At 34.8% G+C, this 17,283-nt stretch overlaps 1 protein-coding gene across 1 annotated transcript in view; it reads right to left on the bottom strand.

Annotated features, from left to right (window-relative positions):
• LOC125648496 (myosin-9-like) overlaps positions 1-12,705 on the bottom strand; it is a 44,785-nt gene extending 32,080 nt beyond the window's left edge. The window contains exons 1-2 of the mRNA XM_048875621.2: positions 12,533-12,705; positions 12,257-12,331 (exon numbers count right to left, since the gene is read on the bottom strand). The gene's annotated coding sequence lies outside the window, so the exon portion shown is untranslated. The remainder of the gene's footprint in view (positions 1-12,256; positions 12,332-12,532) is intronic.
• Between the last annotated feature and the right edge of the window lie 4,578 nt (positions 12,706-17,283).

Genomic DNA, 17,283 nt, shown 5'->3' with positions numbered 1-17,283 from the left:
TCAAGGTCAGTAGAGAAATTTTAAGTACATTTAATTGAATCTGATTTCGATGAAATATAACAGTTCCTAACTAATGCAAGGTTTATGGCATGCATAAATGTAACCTTGAAGAAATTTAAAAGGTCAAAAGCCAGTGGTCTGAAATGTCCACCTTGACCTGCTATTCTTGCAGATCCATTGTAAAGTTATACAGTCATATTGAACTATTAAGATTACTAGCTGTATTCGAATTACTACAACTTTATCATGAACTATATTAAAAACCCTCATATAATGCATAATTTGCAAGTGCAGCAAAATAACCAAAATCTACATTTTGATTGTAAGTTCACCAACAAATGGCAGCTCCTATCAAGATGTGCAGAAGGTGGTCAATTAATGGAGCCCAGATGAGATGCACTGTTTTAGATAGTGGAGGCTGTACGTGAAATTCCTGGAATATTTCTCTAGCCGTACCTCATAGACCTGCTTTATGATGTTCCACATTGATTAACAGTACAATTCCCCACACTCACCTGTTTTAATGGCTTCTAATGACCTCATTGCCTTGGGTTTTTATAAGTCTTTAACAATTAAACAACATGAACAAGCAGGGAGACTGTGCAATAGTTATAATGGAATTGATAAACAGTTTACTCTATAACTATTAGAAATGATGAAAACAATTTACACTCACTTTGATAAGTGTCATTAAACATGTGTTTCTGAGGTTTTTGTACATGATTCATTATCAAGCAACTTTTTTGAACATGTATTGATGTGCACGAACACTTGCAATCAGTGATATATGTCCAAGCTTAAAACTAAATATTAATGTCAAAAAAAAAGAGGAAGTAGATTCCATGTCTCATGTTTTCAATACAGATCACATATGATGGACTAAATCATTGTATGGGTCAATTTCTGGTCAATGCTACAAAAAAAGTAACTCGACCACAAATGAGGTTATAAATATAAACTTCCACAACACTGGACTTGTTACTTGTCACACAGAATAATACAAGGTTTTTGGGGGGCTTTTTCCCCTATAACATATTTTCACTAACTATACATAACTTATAATCAAACCAATGTGTTCAGATTATCAAATCTAAAACTAACCAGCCTGGCTAGTAGCACCAGATTATATAAACTAACCAGCCTGACTAATACGCACCAGATCATATAAACTAACCAGCCTGACTAGTACGCACCAGATTATATAAACTAACCAGCCTGGCTAATACGCACCAGATTATATATAAACTAACCAGCCTGGCTAGTAGCACCAGATTATATAAACTAACCAGCCTGGCTAATACGCACCAGATTATATATAAACTAACCAGCCTGGCTAGTAGCACCAGATTATATAAACTAACCAGCCTGGCTAGTAGCACTAGATTATATAAACTAACCAGCCTGGCTATAGTAGCACTAGATTCTCACAAAATGCAATATGACAAAAATTATCACTTAGGCATGTTCTACTAATTATCCATTCCAGCGATCTGCAGTTAAAGTCAGCATTTATCACATAATATTTCTTATAATTACTGACTGTGGGTTCCCTCATTTATAGACATTTCCCAGCCATCCCTTTCAAGTTTACACAGAAATAATCACATATTCATTTTTAATATTAAGGTTGATTATATGAAGATTTCGCATTTCTTTTTGACATATCTGTATGATGTCATAGATAACGCTGGTCAGACAAATCACAGAGGAGACTCCGTGGAATGCCACATAAATGTGTAGCCATTTTAATAGAATTTGCCAATATTGTCTAGAGCAACTGATGAGAAAGAACGATAAAATTTTATTGGCTTAAAAATATATATTAGGCACTTGTGCTATGAAAGTAGGTTAGAGTGAGTGGCTGGCACCTCATCAAAAAAGTTTTTTCTCCTTCTTCACTATCTGCTTCTTATCATTCAAGAACACTACAAAAACCTGCCTCTCAACAATGGCTGTTCTTCCACCCTAACTCAAGGTGAAATTAGAACCATTCAAAAACTTTGTTACACCCACAGAAATAAAACATTTGGGAGAGCAAACAAAATACATGGAAAATCAAAAGATTTTTATGGCTTAAACTCCAGAGCACCAAGGAGAGAGCCTCTGCATCTATAAAAATTTGTAATCTCTCAATACTCTTTTTGCCATGGTGATTGTGATGAGGATGTGAGTAATGTTCTCCAAGCAGCTGAACCACGATTTATTTATGTACTTAATTAGCCATAATTCCTCAATCTAAAAAATGACCTTTCTGACACCATATAAATTGATACCTATTCTAAAACATTTGCTGGAGAGCATCAGCAATTGGTGCTGAAAACTTCTCAAGGTCAGAAGAGGGCTAAGATATCTTCTAAGCTGGATTACTATTTCATCAAAAATCTTCAAAAAGAAGCTTAGAGTAAGCTTTGAAGTAATACACTATCTAAAAAAAGTAAATTCTCCAGCCATGTACATTTCAATTTCCAACATCCTTGAACATGATGAGAGAACCACATGAAATATATTGTACAAAAGAAAAGCATACACTTAGCGAAATTCTATATATAGTGGTAAAGGAAAATTGAATTTCCTGGCAAAGATGCACTTACCTAGCTCACTTCTTTAGTGCTTACACAAACCAGAAAACAATATATGGGTTTTCCTCCAAACACATGAAACTACTAAATTATCCTCTAATCCCGATCCAAAACAACCAATTTCTGTGGAAAGGAAGCTGAAAGTTTACAAAAAGAAATCCAAGATTTTGACAGATCTTCTTGTTCTTCTGAATGTTTAGGAATCTGTGACAGAAGGGGCGAAGTCTGCAGAGCCTCTGATTAACCAAGACCATATGGGAGGGGCTCACCAGGGGGTGAACTTTGCTAAAGGATGTTGCATTGGCAGCTGTGTGATCTTTATCTGTAGATGGTGATCTTGTTTATAGTGCTTGTCTAGTGGCTCACAAATCATTCATTAGGAATCCTCTAATTGACATCCCTTCACACTTTCTTCTTTTCTAATCTGACCCTTCTCTTCTTACTCACATTTGCTAAACTCACCTATAAAGATTTTGTTTCCCTGCAAAATATTTGACAACAACCGACTTTGAATAACAATGTCTTGTAATTTTCACCCTTGTATTTTTTTTTCACAACATAGAATCTTGAATGTATCTTACACAATATATTGCCAAGGAATTTTACAACCGTCAAAACTGTTCTAGGCCTCTGAAAAGAAAATATTTTCATTCAAATGATATGTACATAGCTGATAGTGACCTGGAGAGGTAGCTCAAGACGTAGCCAATCAAAGTCTTTAGATCAACTTGGAGCTGAAGATGCAACTTTGTATCTTTTGAGGCCTTCTATGGGAGATGATCGAGTTTATAAAATAAAAACTATTAATAACTCAAATCATTTACAACAATATAGTTTGATTCAAAAACTTTCATCAAAAAGATAAAATGTAGAAATGTAGAGATCGACTCTGTTTCACAACCAGCTCTTCATATCACATTACATAGTTTGCATAATACCCCAGCCAGACACTCTAGATTGCAGTAACATCTCTCATCCCCTGCTGGGTGAGCTCTGGTTCACATTCCAAAATAAGTTATTTGGGAGGTATATATAAAAAGTGATGTAAAACTTGTAGTATCATGAGTAAATAACACCAGGGGTTTCTACACTACACTCTATAATATTCTGTGTAGTTTACATTAAAGCATCTTTACAAGAAACATTCTTTTTTTTACCTCAAAGTTTAAAGAATATTAATGGCAGAACAAGTACAGAATGTTTCAGTCAATTAGGTAGGAAAGGTTTAATAAACTGCACCAAGTGCTGAACCTACAATCAGCTCGTTAAATGTTTTTATACTGAGTCACTGCTAATATAAATTACGCTAATTAATATAGTTACAAAAACTGCATCTTGGCAATCATGTGCTTCCCTATCAATATTGTGTCACTAATGTGGCTTTATTGTCAACAGGAAGTCCATCAGCAGTGCCAAGACAGCAATGCTTCAGAGAGGGGGGTAACTCTAATTGCTATCACTAAAATTTTATTTCATTACCAGAACTTTTCAAATCAGATTTATAGTTAATGCTTGACATTTGAATAAATTTACCAGTCCAAACAATGTCACTTCCTACTTGTCTGAAGGAATTTTTGGAGGAGCTACCTTTAGAGCAAGCAGTGGATCCAGAAATTTTCCCTTGGAAGTGGGTTCCACACCATACATTTCCTTGGGGTCCAATTGAAACTTATGCATGGACTAACATATAGTATTTTACAACTGAAAGTGCATACAAATGGGCAAATATATACATTTTCGGACCCTCCATCCCCCATGTGTTACTGACATAGCCTCTACTGAGGCACCTTTGAGCGTACATAGTGTATGAAAAGGGTGCTATATAAATATGGTATTATTATTACTGATGGAATTAAGATGCAAGTATTTGATTTAAAAGAAAATGGGGAAAATCTGTAGAGTACTGGAAATCGCACAGTATGATAATGAAAATCATCAAAAATCTCTTTTTAATAGCAGGGCAGTGATTATCTTGAAAACTGATCTAATATTCCCTATTAGGAATGACATATTTTACAATAATTAAATATTTTAGCATTTACATAATAGTAAATAAATTTCTACTTGTTTCCCCCCTTTATTGAAATCCATTCACAAGCCCAGAATTAATCAAGTTGAGCACGATCATTATAGATGTCAAATGTTTTTATAGAGATATGTACAAAATGACTTCCTCCATCAGTATAAGTGGCAGGTTGATTTTCACTGTCATGTGCGTGCATGTTAAACCAGCCCTTTAAAGGGACTGATTCATGATTTTCCTCCAAATTTTGTTTTTCACTTTAAATGATCAAAATCTAGTCTAATATGTTTAGAAGGTTTCACAAAAAAATTAAAAGGTTATTCATCATGACAGAAACTCATTATAGAGAGTTTATTATTTGTTTTGAAAACAAAGATTGAGGTGTGTTATTGTTTACGGGATTTACAAAATAAATGGATATTGATCAAGTTTATTATATATATCGCATCTCAAGTATACTTTAGGTAAATGTGTCATTTAAAAGTTAAAATTTATGATTGTACAAAATGAAGATGTATTACAAAATTAATGTTTCACTGGTTTGTTTGTTTACATAAAAAGACTTGAGTCTTTGTTTACATAACACAGAATCAAAGCTATAATATTGCTCTTATCCCTGCATTCAGATAGTCCAAATTTTGGTTGTCAACATTAAATGAGTTATATTTTTAATTTTTAACATCAAAAATTAAAAACATTGCTTTTGAAAAACGTGAACCAGTCCCTTTAACTCCTAGTTAAAATCTGCAACTGTTTCAGTTGTATTATGACATCAAAACGTATACTGTGGCAAAAAAAGGGTCATGCATTTATCTGCCAAGGTATTACATTTCGTTAGTACAAATATCTATAGGCTTAATTAATGTAGTGCACTCATTGTGTAGAGGACCACAAGACTATAGGAAGAAACTGAGATAATCTATGCGAGTTTCTTAATCTGAAATCAAGGAGATGTGACTTTGCAAGATCTCTACCATGTTTGATGAGGGACTTCTGGGATTGTGACAATCTTGTTTGTAGACAAATGTGCAGCTTCTGCTGAGACTTTTTCACATACTGTAGTCATTAGAGCCTTCAGTACAAGCTGAACTCTTTGTGCTAGATGGCTTGCTATAACATGATATTATCTGGCATTTTCATATTCTGACATTAAAATCTGAGTGTGATATTTCATATTTTGATATCATGGATTAAAACCAATTAAAGTTGCAGGTAATTTAGATGTCACAATATGAATATTTTTTGGCATATGATAATATTCATAGCATATATAGCTGGTTTATTGATTCACACAAAGCTGAAACATAACAGAATGAGTAAATTATTCTCAATGTGACATAGACAACAATCAATTCTACCCTTCGAGAAACTCTAAAAGATTGACTGTCTGTGCTGTATGTATTATGGAGGTATATAAAAACAATGCAAGCAAAAGATGGGATCAAATGAAGAGTCAGGATGCACAGACTGTTTCCTCAGACGATCTGAGGACATAGCGAATGGTGTTCAGGTGCCCTGGGTTTTTTTGTTGTTCATTAGAACATCATTTCCAGATTACATTTTCAACACAAAGTGGAATGATCATGTCAGACGAGCGACTGCCAGTATAGATTACAGCAATCCATTCAAATCGCTTGTTTTGAATACACTAACCAAATTTGTAGGTTATATAGCCAAATTCAATAAACTTGCTTTTTGTACCATGTTTTATGAAGTGTTAGTGTGATTAGAGACTCATCACCTGTGTGTTACCGGATGTGGCTTTACTAAACAGAGTGTGAGAGAATGGATGATTAGCAATAAGGCAAGCATTTCCCTTCGGTTCTCAAGAGTAATTTCAACATACAGAATGTTAATATGAAAACATCATACCCTTCAAAAACACGAATTTGGTCATTTTTAAAAAACAAAATCATACCTGCGTAAAAACTTTTAATTCACAAATTATCTGGAGAAATCTCATAACGTAAAGAGCTTCTATTTTGTATAGTTTTCTTAATTTTAATTGGTAAATTCCTGCAATATACCAACTGACACTGATACCCTAATTACAAACAATTAACACACACACACACAAGGATTATGAAACTGAGGAAAAAGTATAGATAATTGTATATATTGATACTAACAATTCATTCATTCAGAAATCCAGGAGGAAATTTTACATGAGAATTATACCACCCCCCTCCTCCTAAAATGTCACAAAGATACCATAAAAATTTATGCAAGACTGGTTTGGATTTCATTCATAAATTATGTCATTTTCCCACATGACTACTTTAGCATGAAATTGATCACTTAGGGGGAAGATCAAAAGTTCAATGTCTGACAAAAAACTAAATTCACATAGTTTTCATCAAGACCCCCCCCCCCCTTAAACACTAAATATGATGAATGTTGAAACTAATCTATTAACTAAAAATATACAATTATAGATAAAACTCTGAATATATTCAAAAATGAAAGCGTACATTAAAACTATCAAAAGTTAATTAAAATGTAATATTCTCTTTTTTTCTTTAGATCTCCACTAAAGTGTAATCGATGTCGGATGACAAAAACTTACTGGAGATTTTATCTCCCCCCCCCCACCCCCTAACTATTTGAATTTAGATTTTTATGGGACATCGATCTTTTAATCTCACCCCTTAGACCATTGCCTTACCATAGGCAAATCCTTCCACCTGAGTCTTTTAGCTATTCAGGAAGAGTCCTAATTAAATTGTTTTAATCATCACCAAATTACAATTTCAATTATTATACACAAATTTGTGACATTTCTAACTTTGGAAACGGAAAACTAAAATTAAAGTACATTGTATGTTAAAAAATGGAACATAAATAAAAATACAATTCATAATATAATTTGGAGAATTTTTCTAAAAACGTCTCAAGTTTTTGGCATGGATAAAATGACAATTATTTGAAACATCATGCAACCCTAATGAGAGACTGATATCTTTGCAGCCTCCGTTTCGTCATTTGATCAACCTCACCCAAGTGCAGGACCAAATGGAAGGATACTTTTCATTATATCTCCTACAACTGGTGAAAGGAAAACCAGTAAACAAACACTGACAATATATGTCAAGAAAATGATGAACTGTGTGTGTAGACTTGCCTAACCATTGAAAAAAAACAGGTCATATCTCATTAAAACACCATGGGAGGTCAGGCTAATCACCTATATAAGAAAAATAGCTTTGTAACACATGGTGTACATCCCTTGGCAGATTAGAAGAAAACTGGACCAGCTCTACAAATAGAAATCCTTGACGAAATGACAAGTGGGATTAAATTTATGGAGACAGATGGACAAGAAAAGGTAAACAATACGGGGGAAGAACTGTCTGTGTCATGTTGAAAAGAAAGATGTGTAAAATCAAAATCTTGTGTATTTCTGTAAAAACACACTTAAAAACCCAAATTAAACCAAAAATATCCTGCTTCTCATATTTTTGAAGTACATGATGCACATTAAAATTTGCTAGATTAGCTTAGAGAGGTAACTTCCATATTGGAGAAGGAACTGGTAGTTTTTAAAGTTGAATGTAAACAAACCTTCAATAGCACAAAATTCAATTGTTGTTCAAATCCTTAACGGGACCATCAACCTTGACACTTCACTCTTGTCATACCCTTGAACATGTTCCCCATGTTCATAATGACCCCTACCTGTCCTTTAATATACTACAGATAGCTTATACATGTTACATTTCAACTGATAATAATTCTGCAATTTCCTTTCATTCCAGCAATTAGCAACAAATTACATGTATAGATTTCTATGGAACATCATGAGAGTACAAAATATGTGTCACTTGTGTTTAAGAAATACAAGTATTTCATTGAAATCTAAATGCAAATACATGCAGGAGTAGAAAGATTTCTGGCCCTTGTAGCCTAGAGAGCTAGTCACTAAAATTTTCTCTGTGTCCTATTAGAGATTCCTGCACTTGTCCAGCAGCTGAAGGCTGGTGGCCGAGTCGTGAGGTGATGAGAGGGGTTGATGCAGGAAGGCCGAGTCGTGAGGTGATGAGAGGGGTTGGTGCAGGAAGGCCGAGTCGTGAGGTGATGAGAGGGGTTGGTGCAGGAAGGCCGAGTCGTGAGGTGATGAGAGGGGTTGGTGCAGGAAGGCCGAGTCGTGAGGTGATGAGAGGGGTTGGTGCAGGAAGGCCGAGTCGTGAGGTGATGAGAAGGCTATGCCCCCTCCTGCTGGTATCTTCCATGTCCAAAGGTTTATGATCCACTCCTAGAAGTGGAGCGGATCATAAACCCTTAAATCATAAATCATAAAAGCTGGGTGCTGGGGTAGGGGTAATCTCTGCTGAGGTTTTGGACAGTTGGATATTTGGACTAATGCCTTTACCAAATCTAGGAGCAGTCCTTCATTATTCATGTCTGAAAGTTTAGATCAGCTTTAATTATCCAACCGAACTGAATCTCAGCTAGGATTTTGAATTCGATGTAAAATCCTGTATTCTGGCTTTACCTAAGTAAATTATTGCATATTCACAGAAAGTTTTGTTTATCAACAAAAAAATCCACATTCAATTCTCAATTTTTAATATCATAATGCATCCAATGAAAATTTTCAGACGACACTGGTTGAAATTTTTATTGCATTTTGTTTCATATAATAATAATTTCCTTCTTTATAAAATGTCTTACTGTTATGCCCTCTGGGCCCAAAATTGGAATAAACTTATCTTATCTTATCTAATAATTGAGCTTCATTTTCTAAGGACGCGATTTGGGTTTTTTTCAACAGCAGAAGCGAAACACCCACCAAGTGTTTCTATGTTCTTTTTCTATGGAACACTTTGACACTATCATTTCAAATGCTTTGCTGATGCACTCTCAAATAGCACGGATCAAACATACAACAGATTTAGAGTATTGATTGTAATCGCCAAACCTTTACCCTTTCCGGACATTTTCCACTAACAAATTCAGATTTGCAACACATCAATTTTCTTCTTATAGATCTAAATAATTTTGTTTACTGATGATATTAAAAGTATAATTTTTAGTAGCCCTGCAAGGAAAGCTTGATGAATGGTTTGGTAGCCCAACCTCAATTATTAGCTGCCTTGGGCCAGTGGGCTACCATTAGTGTTGACCCCTGATGACATGCATGTCAGACTGCATATACATGTATAAGGAAGCTACATAATATAAAACCAAAGAGATTTTAAGGCATCAGTCATTAATGTGAAATGTGGCTCATTCATTAACTTCTGGAGGAAATATCTTTGATGTACAGCAAACATTTGGAGATTTAGGGACAAGTTTATGGTGAAAGCCTGTCACTTCATATTTGTAAATTTGCTGTGAATGTTAGAATTAATGTGTCTCTCTCATACCAAGCACAAATGATTATGATTAAATGTATCAATAGAATACTATATTTTGTCTGGACGACTACATAGTAAATGATAACCAATACTCCATAAAAGATAAACTTTTAGTTTATGAGTGGACTCTCAAAATTCTATAATGAATGCCCTGTAGATATTGCCCTAAAAAGACCTTTGTAAACTATTTCATGACACATATTGTGCAAGCAGCTAGTCATGCTTGGTTTTAAAAACTTGGCAATGACAATGGTACCACACTCCACAAGCTTCTGCACCTGTGCTCGTAACAGGTATATTGTTTCTACAATATTTTTGGTGCGATTTGTTATTCTGTCTTTCAAAACCCCAAGATTGTTTTTTCAGATGCCATTCAACATATAAATGTCAAATTTGATTTTGGCTACTGATAGGATCAGGTGAATTAATGGATTTTCACACCAACCAGGAAAACTTGGTTCATGAATGAAAAGTTTGTCCAGACATAAACCCTGCAGCCAGTCATAAACATGACAATTGTGTATTGAAGTCTTATTATTCCTCCAGCAATTGGGATCTATTTTTTAAAATCCTCATATGAGTTGTTTTAAAAGATAACCCTGCCTACATAATTGTTTGAAACCGTTTTTCTTTCTGCCTGAATCTTTTTCATTTATGCAACTTTTTATCTCTTGACAGATTATGGCTATTAACGCAGCAGACGTCAAAATTCCTTGCTGTAATGAATCGTGATGTGTTAAAGAAACACATTAAAATGGAGAAAATATCACCAAAATAATGAAAAGATTCAAGAGAGAACATTATGAAAAAGATTTTATAAATCCAGATATTTTGCTGCTTAACCTCAATATCACAATATTCTCGTAATACACCACTCAATCTATTTTGAAACATATTGCTACAACTAAACTGAAAGTTCTGGAAAAAATAGTACACTGTACATATGTACTGAAAAACAATAACTACAATTCAAAGCATATACATGTATTTTCACAATCGTTTCTAAAAGTAAATCTTATGAGATTTATCAATTAACTATAAATGTTGTTTGAGGTCGTGATGACAGTAAAAAAAAATCTTTAACATTTCCCAGCTTTTTGAATGATTTTGATATCTAAATTTCTCAGCTTTTTATGATTTCAATATTTCACAGCACATAAATTATCAAAGTTATGAAACATTGTTTGTATCAGGTGAAAAAAAAAAAGATTGCTTTATGTCATCCACTGAGAAGAAAATGCATCTTCATTAATATGCAGATTGTTGGCTACATCAGCTACATATGAGGAGATTAACACAAGAAACCTTTCACTGTGCCTGAAAGTGCAGTTTTGTTGATTTTCACTTACACATGCCAATCAATTAACAAACTCATTTAATGGTCTGTAATTAAAACCTTCCATTTGATGTGAAGCGGTACCCTTCAATCAATCCTCAGTTAATGTCAGTCATCGACTACCTACATCAGCACCTGTCCTGGATTCCTACATAACATTCCTAGTACAATTGTCATTGCTTTCTGCAAGTTTCAATCAAAACTTCTGTTGATAAGAATGATTTATCTACCTGATTTCATCAAAATTTACTTGAAATTGCTGAGGAAAGGCATCAAAGAAAAACATAAATACAATAAGTGTTTTGCACTTTCCCTCTCCCCCATTCTCAACCTACTGACCAATTGATCTCCTGATGGGAGAAGCAGGTTTTGAGTGTAGAGCATACTGCACAGATAATCTAATATTAGCAGAAGGAGATTGCTGGGTTGTGTGTGGACTGTGCTAGTACTCCTATATCGCACTAGTGGATGCTCAGCCATCTGTTTTGGATTAGATCTATACTGCCTCCGTTATCTGCCTGTTAATTAATGTACAAAGGGAAGGTGTTCTTCAAAGATTATTACAATAAGTATTGCAGTTTTTGACTACCAGACACACAAACTGCATGATACTTGTCTAAATCCACACAAATCTTTATCTGAAGTTGTTCTCATTCATCAAGGTCCTGTGTTTTACAAGATAGGAATCCAGATGGGGAAAAGTAATGGAAAAATGCATTGAAATTATTTCTTCCATTCACATCTAAAACCACTGAATTATGCCCAGTCCAAGAAGTAACAAGGATACCATTTTAGATAGATCATTATTCTCACAACTGTGCTAAATTACTATTACTATACTTCCCTTCCACTTCATGGGGGGGGGGGGGGGTATTTATAACATACATATTCATTTTATCTAGACTTGAAAATTTAATGAAACTTCAAGTACTTTGACTTAACAACACTACTACAGACTCACCTGAAAAGCTGTTATTTGGTCCAGACAGCTTATCTGGTTATCTCCCTTTATTTTGTCAAAAATGGCTCCTTAGTTCTAAAAAATATAAATGCCAAAAATTTGGTACTCAGAAATACCTGTACAACACATACTGTATAACCTTGACATGGCTTACACAGAAAAAAAGCAAAACAATAATGAATCTTCAATTCATCCAGAGAGAGGTTTGTTAGTATAAGAATGCTTACAGTGAAATTTACAAGAACCTGAAAAGAAGACAGCTTAAACAGACCTTACCTTAGAAGATGATAAAACCCAACCCAGTGAGAGGCAGAAGATCAGAGACAGGAGAGATACAATGCATAATCAAAGACACAAAATAGATCCATATGGGGGGGCCAAACAAGGGGCAACTGTAGCTAGCACATCCATCATTAACAGAATTGCTTTTAACTTTAGAAAACATGTGTGCAACAAAAACAAGTGTAAAAGGAAAAGCAGACGTTACGATTTGAGATAACAGAACTGAACTATTATACAAGTTAACAGAACAAAATTATTAATTTGCGATCCCCTTAATGAATGGGGCTCACACAATCATAATGTGCAAGATCTACACATATTGTGAATAAATGCCAACATTCTTTAAGAGTTGTATTCCTAGAGCCCCTTTACTCGTCATAATTGAAGCACAGGTTGCTTCGACAGAAAACAGGTCATGTGCAGGCATCATTCAAGTACAAACAGTCCTTCGTGCAAATGCAGGATTGACCAAACCACAAAGTAGGAAACCTCAATAAACATTCAGTGACTTTGAATGATATTCAGTTGTATTATAATATACAAAGTCATGTGTTCCTCCCTGGCCAGCATTATAAAAACTACAAACAACAGAAAAAAAAACATCTTTCTATAAGCCTACTGTATTGGATTTGATTGAATTTTCAAATTCTCATATTGCATATATAAGGCTGAACAGAATGCAATCGATCATCTACCTAAAAACACCCATGCTGCACCCCTTTCTATCAATGAATGTAGGTACCTAACATCTACTTCGTTAATTGGTAAAACCTGACGACTGAACATTAGTATGTTAATTGGTAAAGATCCCTAATTATATCATTTCATACCTAACACAACACCCAGATATTGTCTGTCATACCACTGAACTAACTCCATACATGTGTACAAACAGAAAACCATACACACGTACACCCAAAAATGAAGATGTTTGCAATCAACAACATCAAGCACTTTTCCAACCTGCACAAATTAAATCTACACAATTAAAAGGTCAATGATTTTAACATTTTCACTGAACATTTACCAGCTAGTTCAAAACTACAATGCTGGACCACTCTCACATGTTCACCATCAAAAACTATATTAATGGCAACTTCACTTTTAAAGAAAGTAATTTCGTTTTGGAAAATATGAACTGTGATGCTTCATGCCGGCATACTACATGTAACACGAATCATGAACAAGATGTGTTTGTGAAACACAAATGCCCCCGATAATGACCAATTCAAAGATGGTCAAGGTCACAAGGACAAATATCTTGGTACCAGTAGAAAGATCTTGTCACAAGAAATGCTCATATACAATAGGAAAGCTCTAATATTTATCTCAACTGATTCGATATGCAAGAGCTTGTTCTGGGTATAGTCAGTTTTTAAATCGAGGTAAGCTACTGACAAACAAGTTGATGGTACAGGGATTTCAACAGTCTCGATTGAAGTCAGCATTTCGCAAATTCTATGGTCGCTATAACGATCTACTTCGTCAGTACAACCCCGCATTGGGTCAAATGCTGTCTGACGTGTTTCATACCGATTGTTAAGCCGTTCTTGGCACACTGATTTCGACTGCAGATAACTCCGTTTACCTGATCAGGATGTAGGGCTCACGGCGGGTGTGACCGGTCAACAGGGGATGCTTACTCCTCCTAGGCACCTGATCCCACCTCTGGTGTGTCCAGGGGTCCATGTTTGCCCAACTATCTATTTTGCATTGCTTATAGAAGTCATGAGATTGATCACTGTTCGTTATCTTCACCTTGCATTTAACATTTAGAAGTTATGACCGATGTCAATTTTTTTTTAAAAAGTAGGTCAAACTCCAAGGTCAACATCACAAGGTCAACAATTTTGGTACCCACTGAAAGGTCTTGTCACAAAGAATACTCATGTGAAATATCAAAGTTCTAGTATTTACTGTTTAAAAGTTATTAGCAAGGTTAAAATTTCAGACAGAATGATAGACAGGACAAAAACAATATGCCCCCCCCCCTTGATCCGGGGGGGGGGGGGGGGGGGGGGGGGGGGGGGGGCGGCGGCATAAAAATTACACTTCATTCTATTTTCATTTCTGTCAGAATTCCCAGTCTTTTACAACTGCAATCACAAGGAAATATATCAGCTAATCATTAAAATTTGTAATGATATGAAAGTGCAAAAATATTGGATATATGGAGAGAGAGAGAGGGGGGAGGGGAGAGAGAGAGAAATACATGAGGGCATGAACATGTATTTTTCAAAAAATGAAATTTCTATTTTTATGATCTACATTTTATTTTCATTTCTGTCAGAATCCCCAGTCATTAAAATAGTTGTATTATGTATATAAATATGCATTATAACATTTGCCTAAATGGTCAAGCTGTCTAGCTCATTGGTCACATGCTGCTAGGAGATTTGGTTCTGCAGGTCAGAAGTTCAACCCCAGGCAGGGGCGGAAATGGGTATCCAAATAAAATAAAGTGAAATTTTCTGTGCTTTATTAATTAAATATTTCTTCACTTAGGGTAGTTATGTTTATCTAAGAGTCCATGGCAATGTTTGTGCTTACACACACACACACACACACACACACACACACACACATATAAACTACAGTAGATAGAGCTCCAATATTGATATTTTTTATTATATTACTACTTGTGTAGATTTCATACATTTGTCAAAAAATGAATGAAGAAATCAGCAGTTGTTAAAGAATAAAATTCAAAATTCTCAGATAAAAATCAACCATCAGTTCACACAGAGAGAGAGAGAGAGAGAGAGAGAGAGAGAGAGAGAGAGATTGAGATTTTGGCATAATCTGATGGAAGTAACAAAACATTTGTCAACTGAGGTCCTGGGACAAACCATTGGCTTAATGGCCTTCAGGCAACACTGTAAGGTTGCTCTTTACATGTTATGCTGCAAAATGGTAGCTTTCTGGGAAAAAATTGGGACAGAGTTCCTCTGGTCCAACACAACAGATGGTTTAACCACATCCTCAAATCCAATTAACAAAAATACATCATTCATATAAATCACATCATGACAATATGATGATTTTTATGTTCCACTTAAAAGACTCACACACCAGCTTAGCGACAGGAAATAGCCATGGAATGTCAAACTGGATTTGTAACTGCTTTCACCAGTTCCAGGTGTTAAACCATGCAGATTATCTACATGTAAAGGTATACCACAATTTGCCCATGCAATTTCATAGATAACATGTTAATACCTAAACTCTTACCTAATTCTTGAATAAAGAAAATGAAAAAGCAGTCTGAGGAAGTCTGGAAAACTGGAGGTAAAAACATCCAACTTATTAATTGCCAGCTCAATGAAATATATCCTCAAAACTGGATACTGGTCAATTCCCATCAAGTTTTAAGAATAAAAACAATATATATTGGTCAGTTTTGACATTAAATTGTCTTTAACAAAAATTATTAATATTGTCTTTACATTTTACATTCTTCATGAATATTTCACTTCCATAACAATGATGTTCACAAGCGTAGATCCAGGGGTGCATATGTCAGAACAGCTGATGAATATCGAACAAGAAAGTGACCCCTGTATGTCATAATGGCCTGTGTTATGGAATACAGAAATAACATATATGTCACAGTAATTGGTAATCATAAACAATTCCAAGAATTCAAAAATCCATCAAATGGTATAGTTTGTACAATATATCATCATGATACTGCATTTGGGAAGATGCATTGGAAAATGATTTCGTCCCATATTACATTTACCCCAAAGAGTGTCTATTTCGGATAATGATTTGGTTTTTAATTCAGGATAAAGGTGCCTCAGTGCACTGTACCCTGATTCACATGGGAGACAAGGAGAAAACATTTGCTATAAAATCATTACAAAATAATTTCCTATGGTAGTTTGTCATGGCGGTACACTGCTATATAGTGAATAGTTCGGGTGGAATACTCCGTGTAACATTGTACTATGGGAATCTGTGTAGCTCCTGCAAGAAACATTTCTATTACTTTCAAAGAATTTTTGCTATTTACAAAATGTTGATTCTTAGATTAAGACTTGACAGTGTGCTCATTGAGTTATTCTGCTTACTAATAATAGGAACAAGTGTTGCCAAAAATACATGTAGAAACCTTAAAATAAGAAGGTAGTTAACATTGACTGGCAGTGATGAAGCAAACATCTATCACCACTTTCATTAAAAGTGCATCATTAAAGCCTATTTCATTTAATTACACAAACTGATGAATCAGCCATTCATTTATCCAGAGATCCTAAAATATGTTTGCCATGTTTAATCTCTGTAACTCAAAGGTTATCAAATCTATAGATTCTCCCCTTTACAACAGCTAGCAGATCAAAGTTCTGTGAGGTGTATACCTTAGTGTACAAGACTTCAAGTGGGGATCAACTCAAAATAACCTCAGGCGTTTGTGTATCTATCGTTTATTTGATTTCTTAAATTTTCCCTTTCATTACCGCCAATTGAATTACATGTATAATTCTGATTCAATGTAAAAGTGGGGATCAACTTAAAATTATAGCGTTTGTGTATGTAATAGGACAATGGGATGAAAAATTATCTGTCAATGAATTTTCCTCACACTTGGTAAAATTATAAAAAAAGGGGACCCTTAATACAAATACGTCCAAATCATGGAACGGTTCTTGTCATTGAAGGGAGTTATGGGTGTGGAAAATTATTTCCCCTGAAAATCAGTGAAAACTTCTGTTAAACTCTGAAATTAATTTCCATTTCAAATT

The sequence above is a fragment of the Ostrea edulis genome, chromosome 6, assembly GCF_947568905.1.
Source record: "Ostrea edulis chromosome 6, xbOstEdul1.1, whole genome shotgun sequence".
NCBI classification, from domain to species: domain Eukaryota; kingdom Metazoa; phylum Mollusca; class Bivalvia; order Ostreida; family Ostreidae; genus Ostrea; species Ostrea edulis.
The sequence above is the reverse complement of the archived record's forward strand: the minus strand, read 5'-3'. Positions and strand labels throughout refer to the sequence as shown.